General features: G+C 34.7%; 1 protein-coding gene across 1 annotated transcript in view; it reads right to left on the reverse strand.

The window, feature by feature from the left end:
* The window catches only part of LOC113492934 (acetylcholinesterase-like), a 43,742-nt gene that overhangs the window by 11,886 nt on the left and 6,538 nt on the right, over window positions 1-25,318 (reverse strand). The window contains exon 2 of the mRNA XM_026870666.1: window positions 3,467-3,553. The gene's annotated coding sequence lies outside the window, so the exon portion shown is untranslated. The remainder of the gene's footprint in view (window positions 1-3,466; window positions 3,554-25,318) is intronic.

The following is a 25,318-nucleotide window of genomic DNA, read 5'->3' on the forward strand; positions in this document are numbered from 1 at the left end:
TATAATAAAATAAAATAAATAAAATAATCATTTTCTTGAAATCTCTCTCAAACTTTCACCCTAGCCGTGGTCGCCCTACGTTCCGAGAGGCAAGTACCTACTGCCGCTGGTTACCAACCCCGGGGTTGGAAACTTAACGTATATATTCCAAGAACAAATTTACAGGCGGTTGACGAAAGGCCGTCGGTTGGTTCATAAATTTATAAAATGGCACCTTCGCCCAACCCGCGAATTACTCGCCTCGGAATATTTACGGCCGATTACACTGTCGCTTATGTTAAATCGTAGTTAGTTATATTTTTTGTAGGAAATTTACGTGTGTAAAATATATTAAATTGTTTGTGGTCTGGGATTTTTGGAGTTTTGTATTATTCACTACTTATTTAGTATTTTTCAGATGGTTTTCAATAAAAAAATATTTCAATCATATATAAGAGATATTAAAAATACAACTTGAAGGCACAAAAACTGTTAAAAACTCTCAATTAATCCTTAAATTCCAACAATTCCATTTGCATATTACATTCATTTTACTTCAATTTTATATGATTCAGTTGCGTACAATAATTTTTATACACATTTACAGCAAAACTTTCAAAATATCTAATATGAAAAAGAACCGGCAAAACAAACTTTGTACGGAACTTCTTCTAAAATACAGATTTACTATATTTATATAACAGATTTCAGATTCAGATTCAGTTAGTCACATCACTTATACTCGTATCGAAAGTCATTGGTTTAGCTTTAATATATTATACAAAGGTATGTTACATCGCAATAAAAACCGTATCCCACACAAAGGCGTTTTCGCCCGTCATTCCATGACTTCATACGATTCTTGCTTACTAATCAATCAAATATATTTGTAGAGCCCTGAGCCCTTATAACATGAGGTGTTACCTTTTTTACGATATTAAGACATGCAAAGAGGTTTTATTGATAGATTGAATGTTAGAGAACCGGAACTATAATAATAAACTGACGTTTATTTAGATATTTGGTGAATTTATAGCATTAACCTGTTCGTTATTCGATTTTATTTGAGCTACAAAAATCTCATATTTGCTGTAAACACTTGCTTATCGCTTCAGAATTGTATTCATGAAATTTTGACAGAGACGATTATTAAATGTTCCTTCTTATCGTCTCGATGGCAACAAAATTCATTTAACATTATATCTGTAACGTATGAAACTGCACTAACGCATAATATAATATTTATATTGAAATAAAACGTGATATAAATTAAATAGCTATATCATACTCTACAAAACAAAAGAAGAAAAAGGCAAGTCAAAAAACTTACACAATTCCACCCGACCTTACTACCAACTATTAAATTAACAGTGCAGACCCGAACCAGTTTTGGCAACGTCAAAACTGACGTGATTATATCAAAGAAATAGGTTAAACTCAGTTTAAAGTTCAGTTAATGGAGCTCGGTGTAATCCGGCTCTAATAACCTCACTAATGAGTTTTCATTCTTTCCTCATTTCCGTGGTCTTGAAATATTTCCGAGTCGCCGACTATCTCGAATAAACTGTATATTACTTGGGGAGAGGATGGGGAAAGAGATAGGTATATTTGTCTGAGCGTTTTGCATATGGAGTAAAAGTGATGACAATAGTCCCGGATTCCTTATATTCAAATGTCTTTGCTAAGAATGTTGGGTCTTACTGTTTGTTGAAGGAATATTTCTTGTCTTTTAATCACATTTAATGTAGTTTTCGGACGATTTACTTTGTAGATAATTTGATTATTTTACCCAACATTACGTTGTGTCAATAGGTGTCGTGGCGTAAGAGTTCGGTCGGTTGAGCAAAGGGTCTCAGATCAAGACCCTAAATAAAACCATAAAACTTTATACATAATTATTTTCAGATGCGAAATAAATATTTTGCACAACAGAGACTGTTAAAATTCATTGTTGTTCCAAGATAGTTAGGTAATTAGCCTTAAAACTATAGACGCATTCTGCACGAATTCTCCCTTTAAAAATGTTATTTTCAGCATCATAACAAATTTTATTTTTATCTATCTATCACACCCCGCTTTTTCAGGGTTGCTGAGAGAGCGACTAGAAGTTTGAGAACACGAAAGAAAATCAACTAATAAAAAAAATCTATTAATCATAGTGGTTTCTTAGGTTTACGCGAATGTTAGACATTGAAATGAAACGACTTTTACGGATTTAGTCTGCCCGTGACCATGATACCTGCAAAGGTGTCGAAACGTCGGGAACTAAAACCAAAAATTAAACCGCGATAAAATCCGTAAAAGTCGTTTCATTTCAAATCTATTAATCGTTTACTTTAATTTACAATGTTAGCTCGGCTGCTTTTTATCTAACTCTCTTTGTCCCACCGTTGGCCAAAATAGCGCCCAAACCCTTCCACGATTCAATAACTTAAGTTTCATGTTTTATTTCAAGACGGCAAACATTATTAAAACCCTATATTCCAACAAATAAATGAATCTTGATACTTTCTTAAAACAATACCGTTTAATTCTTCTAAGTTTCTTCGCCTTTTTTCTTTTGAATATAAAATATAATGCAAGATGAAAAGTGCTCAAGGTTTCCGTGACAAAATATACTGATGCGACATAGCAGCAAAAATGTTATTAAAAACTTAGCCAGCGCTTTTTAAACATGAGACATGCCAAGCTGAGATAACGTAGCGTAGGGCAAGAGTAACATAGTGCGGGGAAAATATCGATAAAAATTGAATAAAGCTTTTTTTCCTTTTTGACTCCAACCAAGGCCATTGAAGGTACTAAGAATATTGGTCGCTGGGTAAATCTAAGATGTAAACTAATATAAATTTTCCTATAATAAACATTTAATAAAAAAAACTCGAGTATTGTGTGAGCGAGATAATCTTAACAACTTAAAACTTTTAACAACATACTTAAAAAACCACCATTCTTGCTTTATCTGAAAAAGCAATCACATGTCGATATCGACATTCAAAAAGCAACGTCAACTTTTATAAAAAAGTATCGACATCTTGGGCACATCACTAGCATAAACTCCATAAAGTCCCCGCACGCTTGCCTTCGTGCCGGCACATACAAACGACTTAATTATATTTTTCTCTGCCCATCCGACAACAAACATCATATTTACTGTAACATATTATCAAAAGTTTGCGCAAAATATTTACCGCAGCAAATATATTCCTTGAAATATGTGGACTGCAAGAAAGGGCTCGAATCTGACGTATTCGTATTCGTATGCGAGATAATGCAGATGCTTACCACGTCTTGTAGTAAACATAGTTGGACTGTTGCAGTAATAAAAGCAAAATCGTTTAACCTATTAGCCACGATTCATGACATACAGCCTGATGACCGACGTACCGCTAAAGGGATAGACATCAGTGCCTTAGTAATAGAGTTCCGATCCTACCCTTTGGCCACGAAACCCTAAACTTGTAGTAACTATGTATAGTTTTGAATATACCTGGCACTATCTCCGGGTCGCCATGACCGCTGTGGGCGGCGCGTGTGCACTGTCCAAGACACCACTTCACATCCTATGCACCACCACCTGGAACAATCATTATGGACTCAGTAATTATAAAATTATAAATACATATTTTCGAGTTTTTGTTTTTTTCAGGCACTTTTAATCCGTTACAATAAAGGCTAGGTTTGCTAATATGACCTACGAACAGCGGCAATTGTTTAAGTAAATATGTAATTTTATTTGTTTTGTTGAAAGACGTCTAGGACAAAAACCGTCGATTGAAACAAAGGAGAATCGATTTTTTGGATGAGAATCGAAGGATAATAATATGAAATTAGCGTTTAAACGGATTCTCATCTTTTGAATTAAAGGAAATAGTCGTACCAAACTGAACAATTTTCGGTTATAATTTGGCAAAAAGCCTGTATAAAAATACAACAAAATGTACCAACTTAAAGATTGTTCAAAAGAAAGTAAGCATCCAACAAAAGCCTCCGCTATTTATCACTCAAAGCAATCCAATGTCATATTACTATCAGTACATTTCAGATTTACCCCGCCCTCTAGGGAATGTACGGTACGTATTGCATAGCAACAAAATGTATAGAACCAAGTACATAGAACTTGCCCTCAATCTCAAAAAGCACTTAACTGATTGCTCGCTGGACGTAACTGTACCTGTACGGAACAAATATATAGCGAGCTGTTGATCATTGTACCTGTTTTACTGTTGATTTAATTTTTGGCTTCTTTTGTGAGCTTGGTTTGCTGCTTAGAGGGATTTTTATGAGGATTATAGGGATAAACTAATTCTGTGTCCGTGGCCATTTTTTTTCTGTTAATAAGTGTATTAGTTTGACTATGGTAGAACAGTTCTCTCTTCTAGTATCAGTAGATGCTAGCAAATGGGAAGATCTACATCAGTTGTATAGTGTCATTCCTTATGAGGGTCAAATGAAAATAGATTCTATTTATTCCACATATTATTACTTATTTTTTTCTCCAGCCATTCGTAAAGAACCAGAAAAGGTACAAAACCGATTGGCCCTCTTGATAAAACAAAGTAAGTATCCGAAACCATACTCTCAAAACCGTTTACCGATATCAATACTCAAAATTAGCCATTAAAATGAACTCGTACAAAACAATAAATTCCCACTCAAACTCTGCATCGATTGTACAAATTTACCCTTTCAGCACTTCAACCTGAAAGCAATGTGGAGGGCCCTTATCAGAAGTGCCACTTGATTCTAAAATGCCAGAAAAGCTTTTAAACAAGAAAACTAGTGGGTACGGGGTATACTACACCCTCGCTCTAGTGGGCCCGATACAGCTGCCAAAGTAAGACACTCGGCCCCGAGGTTCCATTCCTCGTTTTTTCTTTTGTTTGGTAATGTTTATCAGCTTAATGCTTGGAATGTTGCCCAGTTAATGGTTCCGGACGAAGGTTTTTAAAAGTCAATGGAGTAGAATGTATCGGCAAAATATTTTCGGGAAACGATTTCAAGTAGTTGTGAGACTGAGGTACTTAAATGCTTCTAGGTGATGTTCAGCTGTTTTAGATGTAAACATTATTCGTAATACGCAAAAAAATGGTTGAAAATGCTGTTTTACACAATGAGCTTTCCTTGTAACTAAAAATAATGATAATATTCGTTTTAAGGAACCCTAGCAAAAATTGTAGAAAAAATTACAAACGCTTGTGAAGGTTTTTTCATTCTTATTAGAGATAAATTCAAGAAAACAGAACCATCTTTGGGAAGTCATAAATTATGGACATCAGCAATGACATAAAAGGGAAGCATCACAAAAAAATACTTGACATTGTCTATTATTCGCTATAAAAACAAAGTAAATAAAAAAACATGTCTGAATTTCCAACGAAGAGGGAAATATAATACTTAAACCCTCGGAGACTTGGCATAGCATTTGAAATTTAGACGGACGAATGCGGAAAATGGGGGCTCACTGTGGAAACACACGGGTTCGAAGTTGGAACGGTTCTGACGCGTTTGGAAAAACTAATAATGATTGTAACGGCGTGACAGCACTATACGCGGGGTAGGGCAGCCTCTCTATTATATTCAATATTCTTTTAAGGCATAGTGTAAAGTCGCCCGTGCTTGAAGGATCCGCGCGCTAACGCTGACAAGTCAAATCTTGGAGAAAAGGAATGTCATGCCCATACATTTGAATTTTACGGTAAGTTTTAGGGTAAAAACAAAACCCAATTACTGAGGCTCCGCTTTCCGTCCGTCTGTCCGTCATGCGTCCGCCTGTGTCTCATGAAACGCAAGAGCTGAACAGTTGAAATTTTCACAGAGAATGTTGTTTGCGGTTTTTATTCCTGCTATACATAAGAATTCATAGATTTTCTCGTCTTTTCTTATTGCATTCGATTCAAATACAAAGCAATATTCGGCCTCACCAAGAATCTCGGCGTCTCCGCCTCAAACGTTCGTCCGTGGATCACAAGCCACTCGAGTGCAATTTGTCCAAGCCAACCGGTCTAGTACCCTCGTTGAAACTAAACTGAACTTGTAGTTTTGTGAACGAACCAACTCCGGTTTTTTTTCGCCAACTTTCTTTTTAACTAGCTGGAAAACTCGCTGATAAAAATGTACAGCCATACCTCTTTCAGCCGTTGGAAATGGAAGCTAGATTTTTTTATAAAATTATAACTTATTTTTAATGAAAAATAAATTAAATGTAGTTTTTCAATTATCAGCGTTATGGAGAAATGAAAAGAAGACTTTAATTTCTGGAAGACTTTTTGCCAAAATCCATACATGAATTTGCATTATACACATGATACAGTCACTTTCAGCAAATTATAAAAAGGAACTTCGCCTCTTACCGTCTAATACACAAACGCAACACCAACAAAACAAATGAACATCGCCACAGTTTCTTAGGACAGTTATAACAGAGAACTAGCAACAAAGTCTTTAGTAACAAAACATTAGCTCCAGAGCGAAGTTCGCGGCCTTGGGACCGTCCAAGGACGTTTCCCAAGGACGCGCGTCCGTGACCACATATTATTGCGAACGCTGTTAAACGTTAAACGCAGTCTAGTCTTTTGTTCTACACCGTTCTGGGGTCGATATTTTCAAGCTTCGGAGTACGAAATTTGATAGTTTGTGGGAATACGTTCTTTAGGGTTTCATGAAGAAAATAGTTGAGAGTTTGAAAGCAGGTTTTTATTTAAAGAATTTAATGATAGTGACTTGTTTTTTTTACAACGGTGACGGGAGACGATTGTTTTTGTGCGATTAATTACGTTCTGATCAGAGAAAAATACTGATACGATTGATATGATGTAGGGACTGTTGACAATTACAATTCAAGATAATGATTATTTACGTAGAGACAAAACAATTGAGAATAAAAAAGCTGACAATTATTGATAAACACTTCCTGAACTTATTAATTAGTATTAAAATAATATTTAATACAAAATTTAGGACGATGTAATGAAATATGAACTCGGGAATAACCTTCCACCTCAGATCCAACTTATACTATAACATCCTGTTGTTTTGGATCTGAGGTTAAAAAGCTCCGCAATCCGTGATCCAACATAGTTAATAATAAACCACTTAAGGAATAGTATTAATTTATTTCTTTAGTTTCATTCATTAATTTAGAACCCAAGTCTACCTTCGATAGCATACTATAGATAATTCCTTTACGATACAACCTCCTTCATCAATTATTACTACACTTTATTGTAATTTTGATTAATGACGGCTTGGTGTAAGTTTTCATGTGGGACTCAAATTGTTGGATTGAAAATCGAATTTAATTTTCTCAGCATATAAGACATACAAAATTATTATTTCCAGAAACAATGTTCAAGAATCGAAATTATATCAAAATCATTATTTTCAAATAAAAATAATATTTCTCAAATTCACGTTCTAGAATCATCTATCATTAAAAGCTTAAATACAAAAAGAAGAAAAGAAACTCAAGAAAAGTTCCCCTATTTTCCTAGATTAACGCGGAGGAAATATGAAAAAAGGACGGCTAGAGTTATTGGATAGGAAATTAAAAAAGCGACGGCACCCTTAAAACGATTTCTTAGCGATTTACTCGTTGTGAACAGCTACTGAAGTGTTTACTTCGTCTTCCTGATCGGGGGCGGTTAGTTGACCTGAAAAGAGGAATTAATCGTTGTTTTTTTTTTGGGAAACTGCTGTAGTTTATTTTGGCGTGTCGGCTTGGAAATTTACTGGCCAGTGTTTATGTAATTAAAGTGACTGCACATTTAGTCTGTTGTATTAGTAGATCATCTATTTAACTGCAGTGATCAATGTTTTTGGTTGTTTGAAATAAACTTGGATCTCTCAACGAGTTTACTTCTACTTGGGTTCTACAATGCAACTTAGATGTTCTTATACGTCTGTTTTGTAACATCATTCGTGTAACATCATTAGTTTCATCGTAGAGATGAATTCCTTGGAAGTAAGAACTTCGCTGTCGTGTACTTAACTACGAAAAAGGTTATATGAGCTGACTAAAAGTATTAAAAAAAATAAGGTAACGAAAAGAACACCCGAACAAACATATTTTTATATAGAACATTTCTGTTTCATTCTCTTACCCCCGAAGACTAAAACAAAACTTAACTTAAGAACATCTAATTCGTTTACCTTCCACTTTTTATTGCTAAAAATGACAAATACAGCATAAGACTTAACGACTACATTACAAACCTAACTTGCTGCCAATTAACTTACCTAACCTAAATTACTAACATTGGCATCGACTCCTTTATTTTCATCCAATATCTTAAGTAGACATTTATTTCCGTCCTTACATAAAAACAAAACAATAATTCATCGAACATCACATACCCCAGTTCCAACAAAACGATCCAATATCGTTTATTTGAACAAACACATGAATACTATTTACCTACAAACCTATTTTTGCTGGCCCTTACTTCTTCAGCATACTATTGCGTCATCGCGAAACTCGAACACTTCATTGGCCGGTAAAAAGAAAGATAAAGACTTAATATATTCAGTGAAACGCCATCCGCGGCACGCGAGCTATTGGGGGTCGGAAGAGGTTGTGTGGACTGAGCGAGGTATCTATGGTAGAAGAAAGTACTGCTTGGAAAGTAATATCGGTTTAATTTCAAAACGAAATTGGAGGAACTGTGTTTTTGTCGGTGAAGCTGTAAGTGAGCAAATGTGATGATCGATTTTTAAAGACCGCTGTTGGTAATAATTTAATTTTTTGTAATATTAAGAAATTCTGAAATGGTTCTCTTTAAACTGCCTATGCAAAACAAAACGCAAACTTGCTATCATACAAAAATTTTGATGTCCCTTATTTCGTTCATATAGCGGCAAAAGAAATACAACATCTGTGAAAAAACCAACTAGCTAGTGTTCATGAGATTCAGTGTGGCAGTCGAACGGACAGTAGCGGACGGCAGAAACATAGTATTTTCAGTACCATATTTCTCTTTGGATACAAAACCTTAAAAAAAACAAATACAATCAATGGTTGCCCCAAATACAGCCTTTAACCAAACAAACCTCTTAAGCTTTACAATATAATCCAAGATTAAAAATGTAGTCCATACACACCAATATTTGGTGGAACATAAGTACAGGGTCTTAACACTGGCCTTTAAATAAATAATATATGAATTGGTGTTGCGTGTGGGTTGGTAAGATGGCGGGATTAGGGGACGCACGCAGACCAATATGATCGAGTGTTTGCTCAGCATCTTGACGCAGGATACACTGGTATCGATGGGGATATAGCGGGATTGTAGCGAGAGTATTTGAAGGATTATGTTGGTGAGATTTTCAGATTTTCCAGTTGGGAAGAAAATTGTAGGTCAAATTATTTGATTTGTTGTGGAAAAGATAGTTAATTTGAATTGTAGATATATAGAAATACATCATTTGTAAAAATTTATACTTTCCAGCTACCACAACTATTATGTTCCTGATGATAGACGGAAAGACGAACGGACAGAGGGGCAATGGACAGAAGTAGAAGAGTCTTAATCCTGCAGTAAGGAAGAAAGAAACAATAATGAGTCAAAAACGCAAAATCTATATCTATATATTTACTATATCTTTGTATACATTGTTACATATGTCAATGGGTCATCAAAATACCATGAATTCAATCAATACTCGATTCGGAAACGGCCATTCATATTATCCAATTGTAAGTCCCATAGCACAATTCCAAAGGCATAATACAACCCCATATAATGTGAAACAATACAAGTATGCTGAATAGACTTGAATAATATACCAGATAGTTTTAGTGAGGCGAAGCTAAGCGAGGAATGAGCGAGAAATGAGCTGAGCTAGGTCGGCCACACCCCTCGGCGGCAATCGGAAAGTTTTTATAGCGGCAACCGTAGAAAAACATCTTATCAACACGCCTTGAGGTTCTTAGTACAGCCGCTAACACAAGTGTTCAATGTAAACACAGTTTTATTTCGATTTTTTGCTGTATTTTTTGCTTTTGTTATGTATTTGGAATCGAACACTTATTGCGAATTTATAAACAAAACGTCAATTTATAAGTAATAGCAAGTTGAAAATTCTGAGTTTCGAAAGCAATATTTTGCCATGTCTTTAGCTTGTTATAAATTGATTATAGAAAAAAGAATAAGAAAGCTAGATAACGGTCTCAATGCCGTTTGCATTCAATACCATGTATGTACAGTATTCTACTAAAGTCTCTTAGTCTTAAAGTCGACTGTAGCATACCTAGGGCAAACAATAGGCAGAGCTAAGTCTATTCTCTACAACGACTAGTGCATAAGTGGACCCAATTCACAGTTTACGACACACTTCCAGTCAATTCCAAATATGAATTACGAACTATCAAAGATTTTAAACCACTCCGGCATTAGGTTATTTTTTCCTTGTGTCGCAAGACACCCAGACTCACAACAAGCAAACGTAGATCACACAAACGCTTGCCTTCACAGATAATTTCCTAGCATATCACTTGCTTTCAGTTACAACTTTTTTGCAAAACGAAATCATTTTTGTATTCGACATTACCGGCTAATATGAAGTACTCGAGTCGTTGCGAAGTGGCCTCGCCTAGTCGGACTAAATGTTACGCTGACCTGATGACACCGCAATGTTACAGACTACCAAATGTATATTCTGCAGGTATTAGGTACTATTTATTATATGCAACAGCAACATTTTAGCGTCATGGTAGCATTGTAGTTGTATGTATGAATTTATATTTACGAGTATAGATTTTTCGAAGTTTTATGTGCCTAATGGTCTCTCTGAAAAACTTGTTAGGATACCTGTAGCCTGAATTTTAATACAAAAAAATCTACGAAAAACTATAATATTGCGAAGAAAAAAGATTGTCGTGAACATTTTGATCAGCGTACGACGATTTTGTGTAAAATGCCATTTGACATCGACAATTTTTAAACAAATTCAAGTATGCAGCCTAGATATAAAAATATATTAACTTTTTCGATGTCAAATGCGAGATAGTAAAAAAGGTACACATATTTTCACATAAAAAAACTGTACTTTTAAATTCAGTTCAAATACTACAAAATGCAAAGGCAAGAAGTCAGTCAGTCCTGATAACACGTGTCAAGTTAATTAAGAACGAAACTAACCTCGTTAAAATTCTCTTAGTTATTTAAGTTTATTATGTTGGCAGGAAACGGAAACTTGTGATGTTTGCTTCACTCATACGAAACGTGTAAAGTAACACTATTTGTTATATGCTTACCAGTTCTTATTTCAATAATTATTATAATATACATATGTTTATTGTAACTAAGTCAAGATAATTCATAATCTTTCGGTCCTTGAGACAATGTCATGGTATTTTCAAAATAACACACTTTAATCATTCTCGGAAAATATTTAATTTTTTATCAAGAATTTTCCGTTGATTCTACAACAAAATCAGTTTATCATAGAATCGGTTTTTAATTTTTGTTTTAAAATAACCTCATAAATCTTTTCAAATTTTAACAATGTTAAATATACTACGTATGCACTATGTATTACTCTTATCGTGATTTTCTACAATTTTCCAATAGATAAATAAATTGAAAAAAACTTCAGTATTTTGCAGTATGTAAAATACAAGAGATAATAAACCAAACACTATAAGGGCCTATTGTTTGCTGTAAGATCTACATCTATGCGTGAAACAAAGAAGTATTTCAAGTTATTATTAAGTATAGTCAAGTATTGGCCTGAAAAACTGATAACAGCTCACGGCAAAATCTGATTTCCCAAAGGCTTGCTAAAGTCAAGCGGCAGGCGCCCTGGGTAATATCAGAAACTTGTCAGATCTTTCATAGAGACGATTTTTATAATTCCTAATAAGATCACGATCAATGATATTGACGATAGAAAGATATAGCATTAAAAACCAACTTCACAAGTAACGTCAAACACAATTTCCATAATGGCAACATTATTATTAAAAAAAAACGTAATCAATTAACTGTCAACTGTCAAATAAATTCGAAATTCAAAGTCGAACATCAATCCAGCCAACGTAACAAACCAACATTGACAAATTACATCAGTTAACGTTCGAAGTTCAGACGGCTTAAACTTAGTTTAGACAATGGCGCTAGTTGCAATAGATACGCCGAGTGGTACCGGAAATTGGCCCCGCAGAGCCTTGCCTTTGCCTCATTCAAAGACTATGTGTGGCTTGACTTTTGACCCGTTGAACTATAAGAGACTTTAAAAGGTGAAAAGTAAAGTTACAAACTATTTTTAGAGCTGGCAATTTTAGATTTTTTATCTGTGACGTGCACGCTTTGCATTTATGGTGACGATAGGCGGTTGTGTAATGGTTATTTACTGTAGTTTGCTGTTACTATTGTCTTAGCAACAATTTCATATTAATCAATTTGATATCAAAGAAAATATTTTGAAAGCAAACAACATTTCAGAAAAGGCTGGAACCTAGAAAAAGCCTAGAACAAACGTCTAAATGGTTTATGTAATATTTTATGACATATTACAATTTGATTTTAGGACATCCTCTATACTCCAGTGTTTATTTGTATTATGTATTATTATAGTAGCATCAGAAATACATAATCTGTTTTTTTTTTTAACTATCTCGTAATAACGGTTCATGTTGAGGTGACATTTGTACGCACAGACAGTGAGACCTTAGTAACTCCATAATAGGCGTCAAAAAGGTTCCATTTTCATCCTTTGAGTATGTAACCTTAACAAAACGATTTGTCGCATATAAACAATACAGACCCCAAGTGATTAATAATATACGGGATATTAATTATCAAGTAATTCAAGCAATAAAAACCCGTGAATTACACATATTAAGGCGAAAAAAATGTTCATAATTTATAAATCACACCTATTGTAGCTCGCGTGACCTTTCATTACGACATAACTACCAATTTGGTGATACCATTTTCTAATACCATTCAGTTATAGATATAAAACCTTATTGTAAAAGCAGTAAAGTCGGTAATCGATTGTGAAAATGCGCAGACAGTGTGGAAATAAGGTTGTATTAGTAAAATAGTTTTCATAGTTTATTGTTTGTGATTACTCAACGTAAACTGGTAATGACAGTGAACTCTTTCTTGTTGTACCTATTAATTTTGATTTTGACTTAATCGTAAAAACTAGTACAAATAAACTATAAGAAGAGTTACAGTTTATTAATAAAGTTAGTAGCTTTTTTGTTATATTTTTTTGTAAAAGTAAACGTGGCCAGAAACTCCTGGACGCAAACAGTAGACAAAAAACGCCTGCCTGAAAAAAAACGACCCTCGGTACCATATATTTGTCATCTCCCTTCTAATTGCAACCTCTTAACCGAGATCTTAATGAAGTGAAAATTGTCTAAATGGATTGATTAAGAAGCCACTAACTCTATAAAAAAACATTCGAATCTTGTAAAAACAGAAGCCAACCCAAGCGCAGCAAAAAGTCTACGCTGAAGACTAAAATATTCAACAGTATCCATCTCCCTTCCACTTTTCAAAAACACATAATAATCACCACTAACCACCCTTCAAACTTAAAAAGATAAAAGTACATCGAAGTAATGAAAACATCTTAGACTTCGCCGAAGTTACTCAATTTAAAATTAATATTCGCAGCGCGTTGTAAAAGTTTCATCTATTGCTCCGGTTGTGAGCTTAGCAATATGATTTATGTGTAAAAGCCGCCGCCACAAATACTCTACTAATGAAACAGGGTAAGGGTTTTTGTACGAGAGGCAACGCGGCTACGTAACTCTCCAATACACGTCGACTTTATTTGCCAACTTACTGCAAACGATTGCAATTATTTTTGAATACGCAGAAAACGTGTCCCGATGCAATGAAGGAATTCAAATTTTTGGTCAGTGACCTCCGTAGCTTGTTTGGTAGGAGTTGCAAGGTCGATTCCTGTCTATTGTACCTGTTTTTTTTTTGTAATTAATTTAGATTTTGTTGCTGTAGTTTTTTTGTGACTAGGTGATCGTTCGGTATTAGAGTTATGTGTTGCCCCGTGTGTGATGTAGGTACCTTAAATAGCACTAGGTTTAACAACTCTGGAGAATGAGTTGGCAATTACATGAAATAATAAGTGGTTTGTACATTTCTGGTGAATGTAGAGAGATTTGATCACTGAGGTTGCTCACCGGATGGTGATTTTCAGTAAGTTATTATGTTTTCTAGTAAAGGATATTTAATTCACCAAAAAGTAAAGAATACTGTATTTTTTCATAAAACAACGAATCTGTTAGTAAACATATATTCCTTCTATAGCTTATGGGACTAAACGAGCTAAAGATATCTCCATGCGGTTTCTCGATTCGAATTCTAAATATACAAAAAAAAGGCTTTTATTTTGCCAAGACAACTCAAACTAAGCTTAATTCCATGGTTTTTTTTTACTGGAGCTTCTATAGCCGTCTTCCATTTCCAGCATCAGATCTGATCTATTTCAAATAATCTGATCAATGTCGAATCGCTGTCAAAAGTTGAGCTCAATCGGCGACCAGAAAGTGTATCAGATTCAACTTGCAATATTTTATTACAGACCGAGAAACAGACAAAAGGACTGGCGAAACTAAATAAAAGTTTGTGAAAAATATACTCTTCTAGTCCTTTACTATGAAACACAAACCTGCACCAAGATTCCAAACTCAAAAAAAACATTCGCTTCGTAAAAAACAAAAGACACACGTTTAATACGACGAAACAGTGCAGCAACAGCACAAACAGGGCCATAGTCCAGTATACCGCAGTAGATCAATTCTATTTTCTAGTTATTACGTCAAATGCAACGAGAATTAAACGGGTCAGTGAATCCGGTTGGCAACTCGCCACTATACAGATGCACGGATTTTGTTAACATCTGTGCATGAATAGGTTAACAGATGTACGACGATTTGGTACAGAGTTGGCGATGTAAAACGAGGTCTGGGGTAATTGATGGGCACGGCTTGTATCGTAATGGTGGGCTTTCTATGTAGGATTGTAGGCTGGAGAAATACGTAACAACGTCGTGGTGTCATGAAATAATTTGTAGGTATGTCTTTTATCCTAAGATGTGTATCTGGCACATCTTTTGGCTGCTTTTTGCAAACATTACATGCATAAACATTTTTTTAAGTGTCCCCGAAAAAAATAACTTTCGTCACAAGTCAAACTTGAGACCCGCTAGCTCATGATTAAGAACTCCGGTTAGGTAAGAAACTAGTCGGGCTATCCCGATACATAGGCGTAAGTAAACCGTTATTAAATAAATATTTTCTTTTAAGATAGGAAGGTAAGATAGGTATCTACACCAATATTACAAGACAAAATATCCTCAACAATAGAAGCTTTCGATTTATCGATCTCTATGTCAATACGAACCTACTCAACACAAACATACTAAACTTCTTGACAAATAAAAGCACCGAACTACTTATAAATAGAAATGACGTCAAACATCTTTGTAAGAGCCACGACTTCGATTCCCCGGTATATAAGTATCTGAACTACAGACCGAGGCGAAGAAAGCCTGGTAAGTCCTTAAAAGATGAAAGGAGAGTAGAGACCTTTGTCCAACAGTTAAACAGAAACAGCTGGTAGAGTCTATATTGTGAAGTAACTCCTGCTATCCTTGAGTAAATGTAACAATCCCGGCCTGAGCTATGAATAGAACGATTTTCCAAAACAAACATTCACAAAATAATTGGACATTCACCGAATTGATGATCCATTTTATTTACATTATATGTCGATATAGGAACACAAGTTAGTCACCTGTGGGAATTTCACTTGTCTAGCTATCACGGCTCATGAGATACAGTTTGATAACAGACAGAAGGATATGCAACAATACCTCAGTAATGTGGCTCCGTTTTTCTCCTTTCGATAAAGAGCTCTACAAGACATCTTTCACTTCACTCTACTAGTAAGAAAAGATAAGGCTTTTAATAACTGTTGGTAATTCATTCCAACTTGACCTTCTCCAAATGCAGATAATCCTAAATTCATTGCATACCGCATTATACCTTATAAAGTTAAACTTTAACTGGCCTCGTAAACTAGGTTATTTTCAGACGGCTTACCAACACCCCTTTAAGTAATATGTCAGCTGTGGAAGCGGGACAGAGCTATACAGTCCGTAGAGCGCCATCTCTCTCCCTCATCAACGATAATATTACTTTAGGAGTCGGTGGTCACGAGCATAGATTTTGGGGCACGATGCAAGGTTAACAGTAAATTATTTTAAGTGTTTAATTGGTTGGCTAAGGCCGTTGCAATGACAGTTAGAACTTAATTGAACAAGATTTATTAAGTTTGTTAAGTTGCAGGCTTGTTTCGTGTGATATTAAATTTTGCTAACCTGGATTGTTGGCTGATCGATAGAAAATGGTTCAGGTATGTTTTAAATAGGGACTGAAAAAAATAAGATTTAGTATAATCATAGGGCTCCATGCCTTTCTCAAAGCAACCATTAGTTTTAAATTTAGTTACTTGCCGAGTTTTATTCAAAAGAACGACAATTTTGACATGACGCCTAGAAACATTTTTGTTAAAGTGCTTGTAAAACGGTCTATTCACTTTAAATAGCTACTTTTTGAGTATTGATTTGGATAGTATACTTATTACGTGACGTTATCTATTAAAAACAATATTACTGACATACAATCAGTTTACTCAACCTCTGATCGTGTCAAAATTAGGCAATGCCTCAAGCAAAAAATGAATTTAACCAATACCAGTATAATATTCAATAGCTTTGAACATCTCAAGACATCTAGATAATATTAACAAAACGTATCGAGACTAACGTAAACATATTGGCAGATGATATCACGATGCATGTGTTGTGGCCGTCTGCCAGCCCGAATCACTGACCCGAATATTCCTTGCATTTGACGTCACAATAGCCTATACGTGCAAAAGAGATGCCGCTCTACGCCCCGTCTAGTGCTATCTCACTCCCACAATTGTAACACTATAAGAGTTCGTGGTAGGAGTTTAGAACGGATTTGAACTACTGTACTGCAGTGCTGTACGGAGAGAATGAATGACGGTATTATGCTAATATTTTGTACTGTTTCTTCTAGTTTATTATGTGAAATTTGAATATGTGGGGTATTTGTTTAGTGAATTTTATTAAAGTTTTTTGTTGATTCTTTTGTTGAGTGTTTATTAAATTTTATGTAAGGAACTTAGGTACGGCGGTTTTGTGCATTTGCTGTTTCTCTTAATATTGCAGTGACGTAAAATATCGTTTATTTTTTCTCTTTAAGCGTCTTGATAAGGTTTTTATATTGATATGTCTCAATATAGCCCACAAATTTTCCAGGAAAAAAGGATGATAGGAAATAATTGTCAATTAAAACTTGCCTACAATTTTAATAAAACTTGTATGGTAGATCTCATTATTCTTTGAGAAGTGTCAAAGGTTTTTTAAGAGACCTTATTTATTTCCATAGACAGAAATGATTTTCTAAATTTTTCATTATGGGATATATTATGTGTAGGTATAAACTTTTTTAACATTAATAATTCGACTTTCCGTTGTTTTATCAACTTTATATAGGTACCCTAAACTTCCTTTCCAATTTACGAACAAATTAACCAAAACGACAACCAGAAACGGAACAATAAACCTGCCATTCCACGTTCGCAATTCAAAACAATCACACGTTCGAAACCAACCGAAATCGAGAACTCGGAAGCAGTAATAACTGGATATAACTGGTTATAATCGGTAAAAAGCGGTTGATACCGGCTCACGATGTAATTTAAGTTGTGAGTTTGTTGGAGCGTGGTGTTCGGGCATTGACAACGCAATCATAGCCCCCAACACGCTGACATCCGTTTACAATTGACATCTTTATGACTGTATGTGTAACTGTTTGTTATGAGTGAGACGAAATACAAGTGTATCATACGTACTGATTTGGTATTAATGCAATAATAATGGGATATGGAATCTCCTTGGTAATTCTGTGGAGTTATTTAGCATCACTGGAGTGATTAAGTGGTCATTGTATCCTTGAATTATCAGCACAAAAAGTTTTCAGTTTTCGATTTACTAGTAGGTGCGTAATCTTTATAACCGATATTTTAATAATATAAATGTGGGCTTTCACTAAATGGCCGAATCAATCAAAAATATAGATCCAAACACCGTTGTTTCACATGACAAAAGGACCCGCAGTTTAGTTTAAAGCTTTGCCAAACACTCAGATATATGGACCTCGTTTGATGAAATTGTATATTTTACTGCATTGTTATGGTTAGAAAAACTCACAAACTGGCTTCCAAAAGTTGCAACAAACACCTCACCCCTCGCCTTTAAGATACTTCAGTCAACAAACTGTACATTGTTAAAACATATCTACCATGTTTTGGTATTTCCAGACATCTATTTATTCATACCAACTGTATTCCGTTGTTACTTCCAAAGGCGTACGATATAAACATTCGCTGTTCATAGCTCAATAGTACCGGCTAACAGATTCTCATGTTACAAGCCGATGCTTCGCACCCGACACTGCATTCGCTAACAAATTGGTGTCATTAGTCACTGGACGACATATACCTACATATTGTTTTTAGATCTTTATAAAATATATTATGTATATTCGACATATTTGATTCTGAGATCACTCGCCTGCAGTGAGCAAGCGTGATGAACAATAGTCTAACTTTCCCTCTATGGGTAGAAAGAAGAAAAAGAAATAAAAATCATATTACCAGCCTTAAAATGTCCGTAGAATGGGCTTCCTGTGCCCATTCTACAGACATTTTAAGGCTGGTAATATGATATTTTTTATTTGGTATGTATCATAATATATTGGAAGATTTAAGGCTAATGTTTTGTATATAAATATTTTTTGGTTTTTAACTGGTATCTTTTCAGATAAAAAGTAGACCATTGTTCTTCAAAATATATTGACTGAGTGCTTGTCACTGGGTTGAGTTGACTACGAGTTTACTTCGTCTAAAATGCTTATGCGTAATTGATCACAGTTCCTAACTATTAACAATATAGGATACCTCTCAATCACTCAAAGATTGTCTTAAAACAAATTCATTCTATCAACACCTACTATCTATACTCCTCTACCTTACCTAAGAACATACAAAAAGCAGGCAAAAAAAGCTTCACAGACACGAATTATCAATTCAAGGACAACTTTTGTTTAATCTAACAATATAAACGCGTCCATTATAGACACACGGTTGGGTATCCCGACCGCGCCCGTCCGCAGACAGAAAGCCGCTTCCGATTATTGATATTGCAAAAAGAATGGTAAACCTAACTCTTTCGTAAACGTAACTTTATATTTTTAATGGCCTGTGGTAAATATTTATTATTGACTAACGTTTGTTCGAGGTTCCGCCCGTTAGCGGCTATTGCGTTAAAATAGACGAACCTGCTTCCTATTGCGAATAAATTCAGATAATCATGCAAGAAAAAGGTCGTAGATAGTTTGAGAGGAGTCGTAGAGAGAAGTTGAGTCTGAATTAGAATTTTAAAATATTTTGCAATAAACAGTAGAAACTAGATGGAAACACCTTTACCTTCTTAGACCACCTGCATAGTATCTCCAAAACGCCAAAGAGTCTTTAACCACTCGAAAAGACCGATTGTTTCAGTTGTGGATAATACACCGAGCCTATCACACGTCTACACCTGTTAAAGTCTTACTGTATGAAGTGATGGTGGGCTCTAAAATTATTTTTCAAGTCTCGATCGTATGAAATAAATTTTGTAAACTATAATAGTGTGTGAACTCTATATCCGACCTAAAATTTGTAATAAACGCAAAACTAAACCACGTTCAACGAGGCTCATATAAATTGCCTCTGTACACGGAAAACTGTTATTAAAGTGGTAACCGTCACATCGATACCGTATCGTTATGATAACGTAACTTTATAAGTTCATTAAAGTAAATAATCCGGGTTTAGTGTTGTTTTGACCTGGATATGTTTTACTGGTCGCCTAACACGAGTATAGCTTTGAACTGGCATGAGAAACATACTATTAATAATTGAGAGGTAGAGTAACATAGGCTGATGTATTCTTCTTAGTTTAAAAACCTGTCACCACTTCATGAAGTAAGATTTTTGGTTTTGTGGATACGGGATAGGGCGCTGTACTGTATAGAGCGGCATTTCGTTTTCATATTGGGACAAATCTTATACTAAGAGGACATGATTACCATCGTGCCTATCATGGTTATTACAGTCCCCCGAGGTCGAACATGAACATTATAAGGACCGTGCGTTTTTTTTTATCTTATCCGTCTGTTTTAGGAATGAGACATTGTCTTATTTCTAACGATGGCAATAGTTCGAAAAATGAGGCTCACTCTACATATAAAAATACTAGTTCTACTAGAGCCTGTGTGCAATCCGCTTATCCGATTAGATCAGAATTACACTTTCGTCAAAGACAACCCCGTGGATCTGGACGCCAGAGGACTTTTGGGAAGAAAATTTAAAAACATCAGAAAATTCAGAAATCCATAAACGTCAAAACAAATAACATTATGAACACAGAAAAAAAATAACGTTCCATTTTCGAAACGTCATTTCTTTAATTCCAGTTTTAAAATGTAAGGTAGTGCAATAAGGTTTTAGTGCATGGGTTTGCAACTGAAACTGCACGCTTTATTCCTTTGAACTTAAGCAAGTGTCAATTATGAGCCTGAATGGCCGGCACTCCAAACTACTCGAAACACTTCTCGGTAGTGGCTCTTACTGCCTTCATGTGCCATTTCACCTGGTATTACTCAGTTATTATGTGTAGGTTTGTTGTATGGTACATTGTATTCGGATATGTGAATGCATAGAGTTTTGAGCATATCGTTAATGTTACATAATATTTTCAAAATAAAATGTTGGCTGTATTGAGGAATTCCTAATCCTATAAAAAAAAGAAATCAATACTCGTTACAATGACAAGAATAAAAAAATAACGTCATATCAAATTTCGAACTCCTATTCGAAACTCAAAAGGCACGCGTCACACGACACATCCATTATTCAATTTCACGCGTAAAATTGGGACGCTAAAAAACCAGTGCGTCACTTATTAAATCTAAATTAAAAATTATAAATCCCTTCGGTGGGTGTCGGGTTCGGTCCCGTTTCGTTCAAGGTCGCCGGATCACTGTGTCAGAGTAACATATAGCTCCTAATGTGATAAAACCTCTTTAGTAAATCGATACTGGTTTTTTTAGGGAATCGTATTTTTTTGTAATCAGGAGCAATTTTTTTATAACAATAATGCACGAGAATTAATTTTGTTTGAAATTTAAAAAGCCTATTTTTTTTAATAATATCGGAAAAGTATTTTTTGTGTAAAATGAGAATAAAAGGGATTTTCTGTACAAAAAAAAAGTTCTTATTTCTGCCACAATCATCACCGATATTATCAATAGTTAACAAACTATTTATTCTTAGTACAAAACAGCAAAATAAAACGGTTAAAAAAATAATTAAAACAAACAGTTGCATTCTGCCAATAATTTTGAATAACACCGTCGAGACTTATTAAAAAAAGAACTATGTTTTATAAGACATACAAATTTTAAAAATATTTTTTTAAATTTAGCGTTATTCTTATTCGGCGCGTCCGGGCCGAGAGCGGCCGTGTGTACCGCAGTGCGGCGCGATGCGGCACACAGCTGCGGTCGACACAACCCTAGCAGAATCAACTGGTTATTTGGCACATATTCAGATAAGCGTAACACCCCTAACTGTGGCAGCGATGAAAGCTAAGGTACGTTACTGTTTGTGACGATGACGTGAACATGTGTCCGAGCCTATCATAACCTAACTTTTTTAGGAAAAACTCCGTGATCTGGGACCTAGCTAGTGGTAATATGGTCTTAAAGTAAGACTGTTATGCTAGTGGAAGAGAGACGGCAATATACATAGCGTAGAGCGCTGTCTCTATATCCTAAGCGTATTTGATACATTTTACCTGAGACACAACATGTTGGACATGTAGAACAAGGGTGTTTCTTTCAGTAAAAGATCGGTCTTCTTCTGTCTTGGTTGCTTATTTTTAAACTTATTTTACAATTTACACAAACAAATTTTATACTATGGATATTCAAAAACCCGACTTGTAAAATATACTTCGGAACACGTGTAAGCAGATCAGTAGTTTCTTTCTATTAATTTTGAATGACGTAGTACCCAAGTGCTGAACTTCCTACGCGGAGGGCCGGGGCCCGGCGCCTCTCGGGACCCCCAAATATTCACTCGTCTAGCAGTTTATGTATGTAAAATTCATGTTTCTAAACGGTTCTACAATAGAGAAAATTTGAGAAAAACTAAGGTCAATAAGAAATTAAATAAATATTGAAACAAAATAACTCTGACGCCATTGTCATTTATATAATCCATGTTATACTTCTAGTTTTAAAATGAAATATTTGATAATTTTAAAATTAAATACTATTTAAAAAAAAATGTTGTCTAAACCTCTTTGATTATGTACTTTCCTAAAAGGTTGCAACAAATATTACAAATACAAGTGAATTAATCTTAATAAGTTAAAATGACGTGGGAAATTCGGTCAAGAATTTCGTTGAAACTACAAACCAATGTCACGCAAGGACTATTTCAAGTCTATGGCTGTTTCCCTGTTCCCTTACTTTTCAGTGTCTTATGATCCAATTTAAACACGGTTACTACAAAATTTAAATTCTAAAAAAATCAAACAAACAACTCTATTTAAAACATGAAACCGCAAACCTACTGTTGTTGCCCTTGAAAGCATGAAAACAAGAAAATGATGACAATACCAATCAATAAACGAAGTAGCAGTTAAATTGTTTATTGGTACCAATTATATCGGTACTTTGCCACCTTATAATCGAATTGACAAGCTGAAGGTGAAATGCAACCGACAAAACAAATACCACAATTCTGAATGTACATTTTCCATTCTTGATTTGAAAGTGAAAATTAAAGTTCCCGCTTTTATTGTTATAATATTTAGTATTTTTGCCAATTTATTATCAAAATAAATATTTTTTTCCTGAATGTTTTTTTTTATTATAATTTTGTTATGATACATCTAAATTAAAAGAAATATGCTTGTTGTACGACCTCCTTAGTATCTAATTGAATGCTTTGTTTAACTTTGTTTTTTTGGTCGTGTTCATTACACTCTAGACAAAAGCAGACTGAAAAAATCTGCAGCCATGTACTACCCATTACGAAGTATTGTATAAAAGTCTAGACTTTAAAACCTTGACTTTTGCCTCGCATTTCAGGCAACTATTAAGAAATAATAGTACCATCGACGAATCGATCTCAACAACTGCTTGTTACTATTAGTTTTGACATTTCAAATGTCTTCATAACTGCACTGCTTTTATTTGAACTTTCAGTAGCTTGAGTAACATTAAGGAAGATTTCGACATTACTTAAATGTTCGATTTTTCCCAAATGTGCCCAAATAATCATAGGAAAAAAATTGAACTTACATTATATATTATAAGATTTTGAATTAATAAAAATGGGTATCTAAAACATGTATTATCTATCCATTTTTTGAGACTAAAAAAGGGAGCTTCTAACAAAGACTGTTATAGTGTACAAAACATAAAAAAACACACATTTTTATTAAATTAAACCCGAATAAAGTAACAAATGAACACGACAAACATGACATTCCTAAAACAAACTCAACCAACATTCGAATTCAAAACGTTTCTTTTTAAAGCATAAAATGAAACCTCCTTAATTCAGACCTCGACATAGTTGGTAGAAAGAAAGCATAATAAATGTGGCGCTACTATCTGGACGACAGATGATGTATCGCGGCGACTCACGGAATCGAAAGGTCAAGTATGGCTGGAGGAACTGTGGATGTAGAGTTTATGGATGTGTTTAGCGAACTAGTTTTGTTCTGTAAATGACGAGAAAAGGAGAGTTGTTTTCTGGTCGATTTTGCTATTGACACAAAACATGTTATTATGAACTTCGAATCGGATTTAAAAGGATTTGTATTGGATATATTTTCTTCTAAAAAAAGGTACAAAAATCAATCGAATTCCGGAGTCGCTACAATGCAGAGACCATTTTAAAAGTGACTTATCTCCCAAAATATCTTTCTGAAGAGCCTTTGTATACGTTCTTTAACCGTTTCATTAGATCCTTTTAGATATACGGCACTAAAAATCTCTAGTACATAATGACATCAGTTTTCAACGACTCGAGTCGATTTACTAAATACTGTAAACTACTTTGAGACAATACCGGTGAAATTGTAGAGTTGCGGAACCTCCATTTATAAACTGCGCTCTGCCGCTTCCATACAATCTATAGCTACGTTCTTTACGTGGATATTATATTGAACCCCTTTCAATGTCAGACGATAGTTACAACGTAAAAACTTAAGTGTTCGTTAGAATTGTTACAACTTCTAGTTTCTTAGTAACTTTCATAATGTCATCCAATTGTTTTGCCAGGTTTTCAATTGAATTGACGACTATAAGTCTAAAGGATGGTCCTATAAAATGTTAGCTTACTCAAGGACTCAGAGAAAAAGTGTTCTGTGTGCTTTGCGTTTTAATTTTAAACTGTTCAGTAGCTGAACTTAATTTTGAAAGACTGATTTTCGAATCCCAAATTGCCCTGTCAAAAGCATACAAAAATAATCATACAAAACAGTTCAGCCATTTTGGAAAAGTTCAGTGACATACACACAAACAACAGACACATTTATGTAAAGATTGAACCTATGCTTCAGTCCAAAAAAACAATGTGAAACCAATTTTACGGGCAAAATTATCGTTTAGGGAGATAGTCATTTTAAAACAATATGAAATAGAATTGATTAATGGAAAAATTGAATAAAAAAAAATCAAATCGACGCATAATCAAGCAACAAATAATAAAGAAGTAAGTTAGAATCATCACAAGGAAAACACGTCCAAAGAAAATCCATAAAACTAAATATGAACGGAGCAATGTTTACAATAAATCTACACGAACGTAAACAAAGTGGGTATCATTACATTTTCCCAGACTTCTCCGTGGAGCGCACTAATTGGTATCGGTTACAGGGCTGTGATTGGTCGCCGTTTTAATTAGCGAACCCTGACTACCCGCATGGAAAAAAAGCAAATGAAACTTGAAACAATTCTTAATGTGTTCGTTTACGTCGATAACTTATATATTTTGTGAAGGTAAATACAGGTGTGGGGGGTTTTTAATACACCTTGTATGTAAAGCGATGTGAAACTTAACTTTTTGACACAATGCAAAAGAAGTCGGTTACTGCAATATGGCGTCACGTTTCTGTACTATCTGATTTTTTTAATATTTTTGATAGT

The sequence above is a fragment of the Trichoplusia ni genome, chromosome 4, assembly GCF_003590095.1.
Source record: "Trichoplusia ni isolate ovarian cell line Hi5 chromosome 4, tn1, whole genome shotgun sequence".
Taxonomy (NCBI): Eukaryota; Metazoa; Arthropoda; class Insecta; order Lepidoptera; family Noctuidae; genus Trichoplusia; species Trichoplusia ni.